The sequence below is a fragment of the Sardina pilchardus genome, chromosome 1 (assembly GCF_963854185.1).
Source record: "Sardina pilchardus chromosome 1, fSarPil1.1, whole genome shotgun sequence".
Classification (NCBI taxonomy): Eukaryota; Metazoa; Chordata; class Actinopteri; order Clupeiformes; family Clupeidae; genus Sardina; species Sardina pilchardus.
In genome coordinates, this window is record NC_084994.1 from 30,207,173 (window position 1) to 30,219,155 (window position 11,983).

Consider the following 11,983-nt stretch of genomic DNA (forward strand, 5'->3'; position numbering starts at 1 on the left):
AGTGAGAGTGTGTGTGTGTGTGAGTGAGTGATTGAGTGACCAGGAGTCCCATTTGGGTCACGGACCGCAGGTGCTTGGGCCCATCAATGCCCCTTGCGGCCTTTTTGTGTCTTAAAAGACACCCCAATTCAAACATTCACCATTTCAATATACTTCACAATTCCTCTAGGGCAACCCCTCAAGATCATTTTACTGCTGATATGATATGATTCGATAAACCCTTGGTTTGATTCGATAAACCGTCTAAGTGTTTCAAAATACATGACTTTACTGTATTCTGGTTATTACATGCCATTCCAACCAAGCATTTTTACGAGGATTAGAACTTGGGTCTGACTTAGTCACTCCCCAATTCAATCACAAAAATGACTTAACCTGAGTAAAATCTTCATACACATGATCTTTTCTTTACCTTTTACTTTGCATCACACTGTCATTCTTGACTCTGTGTGTGTGTGTGTGTGTGTGTGTGTGTCTGTGTCTGTGTCTGAGTCTCTGTGTAGCAAGCGGGGGAGGTTAGAGAGACATCCAGCTGGGAGAGAGGGGGGTCATGGGGCTAAGACAGTAGTTCTGTGTGTAACACGCGCGGGCAGAAAGGAGCGGATAGGAGAGACCATAGTCATATGAAAACCTGAATAACTCACTTTCTGTTAATGTGGCTAACGCCAAAATTTCAGCATAGGTTCATATGAGTATTAATATTTGTAAACTCACTTCATAATATTTTAGGTAAAACTATGTGTCAACCACGATCATTAATACACTATTGAGTGACAGAATTAATGCCACATCAAAACTTGTATATGACTGTGACTACAAACACACTAACTAATACTCCACTTAATTTGATCCAAATTAGTCACTGTTTTCTGCCTATAACGCCAACTTCCTGTTTCTTTTACAAGACGCCTGGATTCAAACCTTCGCCATTTCAATATACTTTTGAAATTCAAAAATCTGGTCGCAATTTCTCTTGGGCAACCCCTCAAGATCATTTTACTGCTGAAATGACATAGTTTCGATAAACCGTCTAGGAGAAGTATTTCAAAATACATGATGTGCAAAAATCAGAAAATCTCACATAATTCAAATTCTTTTAATATTCACTATATAGTTTAAATGTAAAACTTGTTCAGAATAATACAACACACATGTCCACCAAATTTGGTTCATTTCCGTGAATGTATGCGTCAACCACAGTAGACGGCGCGCTAGGTGGCGCTATACAGTCCCTGAGCCACACCCTAGGCCAAACCTTTGTCTCTAAGTACAGTTAACAATTCCACATCTACATGCCAAATTACAAGAGTTTTAGTGCATGTCAAGTTGGTGAAAAAGGGCGAAAAAGTTAAGAGTAAGAGGAATAGAAGTATAATAATAATAATAAATATAGCCGCAAGCGGCGATGGCGGGCCCGAGCACCTGCGGTGCGGAGACCTGTGACATTTCGGAATCTAACAAAGCAACATGTGCGTGTTGGTGGGCATGTGCATGAGCAACACACATGGCCACCAAATTTGGTCAATTTTCCTGAATGTATGTGTCAACCACAACAGACAACACGCTAGGTTGCGCTATAGAGTCCCTAAGCCACACCCCAGGCCAGAGCTCTATCTCTGACTATCGATAGCAATAACGCACAAGCCCACCAAATTTGCCTAATTTTCGTGAATGTGTGTGTCAACCACAACAGACAATGCACTAGGTGGCGTTATACAGTCCCTAAGCCACAATCTAAGCCAGAGCTCTGTCTCTGACTAGTGGTAGCAATAACACACAAGCCCACTAAATTTGGTTCATTTTCATGAATATATGAGTCAACCACAGTACACAACGCGCTACGTGGCGCTATAGAGCCCCTAAGCCACACCCTAGGCCAGAGCTCTATCTCTGTATCCATATTTGTTGTCCAAATTTGAGATGATAACCAGTGTGTTGATATGGTGTACTGTAAATCATGCATCTGTAAGGCTTACATCAATATCTTTGCTTCAGATCATTGAATTCATAAAATCTGTTGCTGTTTTTAATGTGTATGTGTGTCTTGATGTAAACAAAACGTAACTAAGTCATGATTGTTTGACTTTTCTGTATTCTGGTTATTACATGCTATTCCAACCAAGCATTTTTGTGAGGAAAAGAACCACTTTAGTGGTGGACTGGTCGGGGATTGAACCGGCAACCCTCCAGTTACAAGCCCAAAGCCCTAACCAGTAGGCCCAGCTGCCTCAAGGGGGGGGGGGGGGGGGGGTTGTGTGTGTGTGTGTGTGTGTGTGTGTGTGTGTGTGTGTGTGTGTGTGTGTGTGTGTGTGTGTGTGTGTGTGTGTGTGTGTGTGTGATTGGTGAGTGAGTGTGTGAGTGAGGAGAGTGTGTGAGTGTGTGAGTGAGAGTGTGTGTGTGTGTGTGTGTGTGAGTGAGTGAGTGAGTGACTGACCAGGAGTCCCTAACTGCTGATATGATATGATTCGATAAACCCTTGGTTTGATTCGATAAAGCGTCTAGGACAAGTTTTTCAAAATACATGACTTTACTGTATTCTGGTTATTACATGCCATTCCAACCAAGCATTTTTATGAGGATTAGAACTTGGGTCTGACTTAGTCAGTCCCCAATTCTATCACAAAAATGACTTAACCTGAGTAAAATCTTTATACACATGATCTTTTCTTTACCTTTTACTTTGCATCACACTGTCATTCTTGACTCTCTGTGTGTGTGTTTGTGTGTGTGTGTGTGTGTGTCTGTGTGTGTGTGTCTGTGTCTGTGTCTGAGTCTCTGTGTGGAAAGCGGGGGAGGTTAGAGAGACATCCAGCTGGGAGAGAGGGGAGGGGTGGGAAGAACTGTGGGGGGAGGGAAACAGACAAGGAGGGGGAGAGTGGGCGAGCCACAGTGAGGGAGCCAGACCGTGCGCCGCTAGGCACACAGACCTATAAAAACCTAATAAACCTAAATATCTCACTTTCTGTTAACATGGTTAAAATCGAAATTGCAGCATAGGTTGATATGATTATAATTATTCATCAACTCGCTTCAAAATATTTTAGCTAAAACTGTGTCCACCACAATCATTAATGCGCTTTTAAAAAACACAAACAACATCAAATTCAAAACTTTGTATATGACTGTCACTACAAACACACTAACTAATACTCCATCAAATTTCATCCAAATTAGTCACTGTTTTCTGCCTATAACACCAACTTATTGTTTCTTTTATAAGACACCTAGATTCAAACCTTCGCCATTTCGATATACTTTTGAAATTCAAAAATCTGGTCGCAATTCCTTTCGGGCAACCCCTCAAGATCATTTTAGTGCTTATATGACACGATTTCGATACACCGTCTAGGAGAAGTGTTTCAAAATACGTGATGTGCAAAAATCATAATCATAATCATAACTCAAATTCTTCTAAGATTTACTATATCGTTTAAATGTAAAAGTTGTTCAGATTAATACAACGCATATGCCCACCAAATTTGGTTCATTTTCGTGCATGTATGTGTCAAACACAACAGAAACCGCGCTAGGTGGCGCTATAGAGTCCCTGAGCCACACCCTAGGCCAAAGCTCTGTCTCTGAGTTTCGATTGCAATTCTACAAATGGCTGCCAAATTACAAGAGTTTTAGAGCATGCCAAGTTGGTGAAAAAAAAAAAACAGGTAAGACGGAAAAAGAATAATAATAATAATAATAATAAATATAGCCGCAAGCGGCGATGGCGGGCCCGAGCACCTGCGGTGCGGAGACCTGTGACATTTCGGAATCTAACAAAGCAACATGAGGCGTGTTGGTGGGCATGTGCATGAGCAACACACATGGCCACCAAATTTGGTCAATTTTCTTGAATGTATGTGTCAACCACAACAGACAACGCGCTAGGTGGCGCTATAGAGTCCCTAAGCCACACCCTAGGCCAGAGCTGTTTTTCACTAGCGGCAGTAATAACACACAAGCTCATGAAATTTGATTCATTTTTGTGAATGTAAATGTCAACCCAAAACGGCTAACACGCTAGGTGGCGCTATAGAGTCCCTAAGCCACACCCTCAATAGAGATCGCAATAACACATGTGTCCACCAAATTTGGTTCATTTTCGTGAATGTATGTTTCAACCACAACAGACAACGCACTAGGTGGCGCTATAGAGTCCCTAAGCCACACCCTAGGCCAAAGCTCTGTCTCTGACTAGCGATAGCAATAACACATAAGTCCACCAAATTTGGTTCATTTTCATGAATGTTTGTGTCAACCACAACAGATAACGTACTACTAGGTGGCGCTATAGAGTCCCTAAGCCACACCCTAGGCCAGAGCTCTGTCTCTGACTAGCGATAGCAATAACACATAAGTCCACCAAATTTGGTTCATTTTCGTGAATGTTTGTGTCAACCACAACAGATAACGTGCTACTAGGTGGCGCTATAGAGTCCCTAAGCCACACCTTAGGCCAGAGCTCTGTCTCTGACTAGCGATAGCAAAAACACATAAATCCACCAAATTTGGTTCATTTTCGTGAATGTTTGTGTCTACCACAACAGATAACGTGCTACTAGGTGGCGCTATAGAGTCCCGAAGCCACACCTTAGGCCAGAGCTCTGTCCCTGACTAGCAGAAGCAATTCCACATGTAGCTGCCAAATTACATCCAATTTATAACCTATTTTCTGCTTATAACACCAACTTCCTGTTTCGTAATAAGACGCCATAATTCAAACCTTCGCCATTTCGATATGCTTCGAAAATTCAAAAATCTGTTCGCAATTCCTCTCGGGCAAACCCTCAAGATCCTTTTACTGCTCATATGACATGATTTCGATAAACCGTCTAGGACACTTCTAGGAAGTGTTTCAAAATACATGATGTGCAAAAATCATAATCATAATCATAACTCAAATTTGTTTAAGATTCACTATGTAGTGTAAATGTAAAAGTTGTTTAGATTTATACAACACATCTGCCTACCAAATTTGGTTCATTTTCATGCATGCACATGTCAACCACAACAGACAGCGCGATAGGTGGTGCTATAGACCCCCTGAGCCACACCCTAGGCCAGGGCTCTGTCTCTCAGTATCAAATGCAATTCTACATATGCCTGCCAAATTACAAGAGTTTTGGAGCATGCCAAGTCGGTGAAACGGCCAAACGGGCTAAGACGAAGAGAGAATAATAATATTGTGTGTGTGTGTGTGTGAGTGTGTGAGTGAGTGAGTGAGTGAGTGAGTGACCAGGAGTCCCTAAGCCACACGCTAGGCCAGGGCTCTGTCTCAGACTAGAGGTGGCAACACACAAGGCAAAGACAAATTTTTATGAGGATTAGAACTTGGGTCTTACTCAGTCAGTCCCCAATTCAATCACAAAAATGACTTAACCTGAATAAAATCTTTATACACATGATCTTTTTTTTACCTTTTACTTTGCATCACACTGTCATTCTTGACTCTGTGTGTGTGTGTGTGTGTGTGTGTCTGTGTCTGTGTCTGTGTCTCTGTGTGGAGAGCGGGGGAGGAGAGAGAGACATCCAGCTGGGAGAGAGGGGAAAGTGTGAATAACTGTGGGGGGAAGGAAAGAAACAAGGAGGGGGAGAGTGGGTGAGCCACAGTGAGGGAGCGGCTAGGTAGTTCTGTGTGTAACACGCGCGGGCAGCAAGGAGCGGATAGGAGAGACCATAGTCATATGAAAACCTAAATAACTCACTTTCTGTTAATGTGGTTTACGTCGAAATTGCAGCATAGGTTGATATGATTATCATTATTCATCAACTCGCTTCAAAATATTTTAGCTAAAACTGTGTCCACCACAATCATTAATGCGCTTTTAAAAATCACAAACAACACCAAATTCAAAACTTTGTATATGACTGTCACTACAAACACACTAACTAATACTCCATCAAATTTCATCCAAATTAGTCACTGTTTTCTGCCTATAACACCAACTTTTTGTTCCTTTTATAAGACACCTAGGTTCAAACCTTCGCCATTTCGATATACTTTTGAAATTCAAAAATCTGTTCGCAATTTCTCTTGGGCAACCCCTCAAGATCATTTTACTGCTAAAATGACATGATTTCGACAAACCGTCTAGGAGAAGTGTTTCAAAATACATGATGTGCAAAAATCAGAAAATCTCACATAATTCAAATTCTTTTAATATTTACTATATAGTTTCAATGTAAAAGTTGTTCGGATTCATACAACACACATGCCCACCAAATTTGGTTCATTTTCGTGCATGTGTGTGTCAAACACAACAGACAGCGCGGTAGGTGGCGCTATAGACCCCCTGAGCCACGCCCTAGGCCAGGGCTCTGTCTCTGAGTATCAAATGCAATTCTACATATGCCTGCCAATTTACAAGAGTTTTGGAGCATGCCAAGTTGGTGAAACGGCCAAACGGGCTAAGAGGAAGAGAGAATAATAATAAATATAGCCGCAAGCGGCGATGCGGGCCCTCGCACCTGCGGTCCGGACCCGTGACATTCCGGAATCTAACTTAGCCACACCCTAGGCCAGAGCTCTGTCCCTGACTAGCGGTAGCAATAAGACACATGCCCACCAAATTAGGTTAATTTTTGTGAAAGTATGTGTGAGCCACAACAGACAACACGCTATATGGGGCTATAAAGTCCCTAAGCCACACCCTAGGCCAGAGCTCGGTCTCTGACTAGCGGCAGCAATAACACACAAGCCCACCAACTTTGGTTCAATTTTGTGAATGTCTATGTCAACAACAACAGCCAATGCGCTATGTGGCGCTTTAGAGTCCCTAAGCTCTGTCTCAGACTAGCGATAACAATAACACACAAGCCACCAAATTTGGTTCATTTTCATTAATGTGTGTGTCAAGCACAACAGAAAATGCCCTGGGTGGCGCTACAGAGTCCCTAAGGCACACCCTAGGCCAGAGCTCTGTCTCTGACCTGCGGTAGCGATAACACAGAAGCCCACCAAATTTGGTCCATTTTCATGAATGTATGTGTCAACCACAACAGACAATGTGCTAGGTGGCGCTATAGAGTCCCTAAGCCACACCCGAGGCTAGAGCTCTTTCCCTGACTAGCGGTAGCAATAAGCCCACCAAAATTTGGTTAATTTTCAATAATGTATAAGTCAACCACAACAGACAACGCACTAGGTGGCGCTTTAGAGTCCCTACGCCACATCCTATGCCAAAGCTCTGCCTCTGACTAGCCATAGCAATAACACACAAGCCCACCAAATTTGGTTAATTTTCGTGAATGTTTGTGTCAACCACAACAGATAACGTGCTGCTAGGTGGCGCTATAGAGTCCTTACGCCACGCCCTATGCCAAAGCTCTGTCTCTGACTAGCCATAGCAATAACACACAAGTCCACCAAATTTGGTTCATTTTCGTGAATGTTTGTGTCAACCACATCAGATAACGTGCTGCTAGGTGGCGCTATAGAGTCCCAAACCTTAGGCCAGAGCTCTGTCTCTGACTAGCAGAGGCAATTCCACATGTAGCTGCCAAATTACATCCAATTCATAACCTTTTTTCTGCCTATAACACCAACTTCCTGTTTCTTAATTAAACGCCATAATTCAAACCTTCGCCATTTCAATATACTTTTGAAATTCAAAAATCTGTTCGCAATTCCTCTCGGGCAACCCCTCAAGATCATTTTAGTGCTTATATGACATGATTTCGATAAACCGTCTAGGAGAAGTGTTTCAAAATACGTGATGTGCAAAAATCATAATCATAATCATAACTCAAATTCTTCTAAGATTCACTATATAGTTTAAATGTAACACTTGTTCAGATTCATACAACACACATGTCCACCAAATTTGGTTCATTTCCGTGAATGTATGTGTCAACCACAATAGACGGCGCGCTAGGTGGCGCTATAGAGTCCCTGAGCCACACCCGTGGCCAGAGCTCTGTCTTTGAGTAGCGTTACCAATTCCACATATATCTGCCAAATTCCATGAGTTTTAGAGCATGCCAAGTTGGTGAAAAAAGGCGAAACATGGACGTAAGAAAATTCCACGATAATAATAATAATAATCTGAGCAGAAGCAATAGGGCCTTGCACCTACGGTGCAGCCGCTGCTTCAGCGGCCGCACCTCGGTGCTCGGGCCCTAAATATAGCCGCAAGCGGCGATGGCGGGCCCGAGCACCTGCGGTGCGGAGACCTGTGACATTTCGGAATCTAACAAAGCAACATGTGTGGGTTGGTGTGCCTGTGCATGAGCAACATACATGCCCACTAAATTTGGTTCATTTTTGTGAATACATGTGTCAACCACAAAAGACAACATGCTAGGTGGCACTATAGAGTACCTAAGCGACACCCTAGGCCAGAGCTCTGTCCCTGACTAGCGGTAGCAATAACACACAAGCCTACCTAATTGTGTCAATGTATGTGTCAGAGCTCTATCTTTCAGTAGCGGCAGCAACAACACACAAAACCACCAAATTTGCTTCATTTTCGTGAATGTACACGTCACCACAACACAATCTGCTAGGTGGCACGCACTATAGAGTCCCTAAGCCACACCCTAGACCAGAGCTCTGTCTCTGACTAGGGGTAGCAAAAACAATTTTGTCTGTGAAATTTCTAAAGTACGCCTTCTGCCACGAAGATAAGTTGTAGGGTTTTAAATGTTCAAAAAAAGAGTAAAAGGTCCGCACACTTCCTCTCACTTAATTTACTTTATTAGTTCAAGGGTTTTAAATGTTCCTCATAAAAAGTCTATCCGAAGTCCAAATAAAAGAAAATGTTGCTGTTATTGCTACGATAGACCGTTAAATTTACATGCACAGGGTTTGTACACCATTATCATGGCCAAATTCAAGCACTTTTTAAGGACTTTCAAGACCAGTTTTCCAGTATTGAAATTGTGAGTGAACAAATTCAAAGCCCTGTTGTTTGAGGTCACTGTAGGATAAAGAACCAGGAAATTTGATACAACCTTAGCCGAATACTGAACCAGCAACTATCATTAGGTTAACTCAGCGTTTCTCAAACTGTGGGGCGCAGAGACATGCCAGGTGGGGCGCGAGCTGACGTGAACAACCGGAGATTTCTTTTTAATCTGTAGCCTGTGCCTTCCTTCATTGATAATTACGAGAATGCACCTCCATCTCACAAAACAAACACAAACAAGGTTATCTAGACTCTTGTAGGCCTATCATTGACCAGATGAAAATGTTAGTCTGTCCTGGAACCATAGTCCGAAAAAAATGATTGATGTCGGAATTTTAATTGCAGCGGAAACAAAAAAACCTGTTTATGTTTCGAGACGAGCGCAGTAAAATTGAAGGATATCTTGGCTATCTGTCCGACGACACAATTGCTGTTCTGCGATCTCGAAGAACAAGTGCTTGACAAACGCAAACATGTTTTGCCTTGCAAGTGGACAAAGCCACCGACAGTTACAAAGGTGGTTTAGTTATTGCTTATGTCCGCTTTGTTAACTTGACAGCGGGCGAAGATATTCTATTCTGTGAGTAGGCTATGCCAAAAGTAGGGCCACTGCAGATGAACTATATTCAACATTGATCTCAACAATTAGTCTACCTGGCAGAACAGGACATCAAATGGAAAAACTGTGAGGGACTTTGCTCGGTTGGCGCACAGACGAAAGCAGGTAAAAGAAATGCTATCGTCGTGATAAAGAGGGTAGTGCCCGATGCGCAACAGGCGGACTGTTTCATTCAGGGAAGCGCTCGCGTCAAGGCTTGACCTGAATAAGATTTTGAACGAGGTTGAGAGTGTTAAACTTCATTTATAACACAATGGTAGCATATAGTTGGCCCTTTTGCTGTATTATTGGAAATCAGCTTTTTTTGAAGCAAGGATTGACACCTTGTCAATGACAAAAAACTGACGTTATTGGTCATTGATTTAGATTTTTATTTTCTCTATTCTTTAACTGATATTTATCTTTAGTAGCCTAACTGTTATTTGTTAGGCCTACTGATGTATATTTAGCAAGTGACGTTATAAATATGACAATTTTGAGCTTGACCTATACTTTCTATAGAGCGATGATGGACAGGTGGGGCTCGAGAAAGCCCCCTTGATCAAAGTGGGGAATGAAAGAAAAAGTTTGAGAACCACTGGGTTAACTGAATGGGGCATAGAAAATGAGTGTTTGCTGCTCTGTCATATCAAGTTTCCTTGTTCTTTTTCTTACTGACAGCACTCGATGATGTTGAACAGCATGGATTGATTCACACCATATTTCAGGGGTGTGATTGGCAAAGGACAAAAAAGAGGAAAATATACCCAGCACCCTCAGGAGAAAGTTTTCAAAAATGACCCCTTAAATGATAACATCTTTTATGAGAACTGTTGATAAACTGTGATACATATAAACATTATAACATATATCGAGGGCTGAGAACCAAAGGGGCAGTTGCGTAAGTGACATTTTGGTCAAAATTGAGTTATATATATCACCTGAAAGCTCTTGAGCTCTTTTTAGCTGACACAATTATAGAAGTAAAATATTTATAAATATAAAATGATTGACAAAACCAAAAACCAAAGGTCTTTAACTGTGAACATAAGCAGTTAGATTTGTTTTGGCTCTCTTGTAAAGTTGGTGAAATGTCACTTACGCCCCTGTGGTTCTCAGCCCTCGATATATATATAGATATACATAGACTATATTGTAATAAGTCTACGACTAATTTATAGCAAAGTAGCCTAGGCCTGCTCAAGACTAAACCAGATATGGATGAAATATGTAGGCTATCATGATCATTTTGCCAACAATGATGTAGTACCATGGATTTTCCTAGTTCATGACATGCTTTGTTTTCACTTAAACCAACATAAAGTTATAATGTTGACTACATGTTTTAATATAGGCCTACTTGATAACATATAGCCTGCCCCCTTAGTCCTCTAGCTCTAGTCCTGTACAATATAATATAATAGTGAATAGGCTTATTGATATATTGATGCTGTTTGAAGAGGTTGCTTGATGATATTTAAGTTCCAAAGAAAATCAAATTGCACCACTCCCTCTCCTTCCAAAGTAACATGTCCTACACCTTTCCTCTTAAAAACAGATGTCTGGCCCTACTGTTATAAGCTACATCACTTGTTCAAGTGCACACACTAAATGGAGAGCTAGGATTAAAATTCAAACTGTGCCTTTAAATAGGCGACTTTTTTCATCTATCAGCACAATGCTACAGGCCATTTTCACTAAAAAAATCAGCTCAATATTATGTGCAAGACAAGTTTACCAAGCATGCCAATGTGTTAATCTCTTAGCACTGTCGTCATACGTTTTCTCATAGTGAGATGGCTATCCCGAAATATGTTTTGAATGACGTTTTGAATGACATGGGGCGCACGGAGATAAGGCTGGAAAAACGCGACATGACAAGGTGATAACTAAACAATTTAGTTGACCTAGGGTAGACAGGCTTTGTGGCTAAAACTATGAAAACCAGTAGGCTAGTCTGTCACAGCTAACTTCAGGCACTGTAGCCTAGACTAGTTTACACGCGCAGAAATTAAAAGTCAATATTGCCATCACGAGATTGCTGTCATTATCGGAAAATCCGGACACGTCAAACTGGATGCGAACGCGTGGCAAAGCCAACAACAACTTCATAAATTACGTCTTTTAAATAAATAATTTGAGCCTACCGTTTCATGCCTAACGTCGACAGCAGATTTCTCAGCCCATCATAGGCAAAGTTATTAATGCATAGGCCTATAGCCTAATTAAACTAGGCTTAGTGATGGCAGATCAAATAATAAAAAAACGTTTTGAAGTCTACCCAGAGTATGTTTGCAAACGCATGCAAAGGGATAAACTATGTTCATACCATCTTCAATCGTTTCAAAAACTAGGATTAGGCAGTCTGCCTATGTTGTTTCAATGTATAGTTGCAGGAATCAATCGTTTGAAAAATATCGTTGTTTCTAGCCTCGTATGGTTTCACTTGGATCACACACACATTGCACGACTGCTCATATGAATC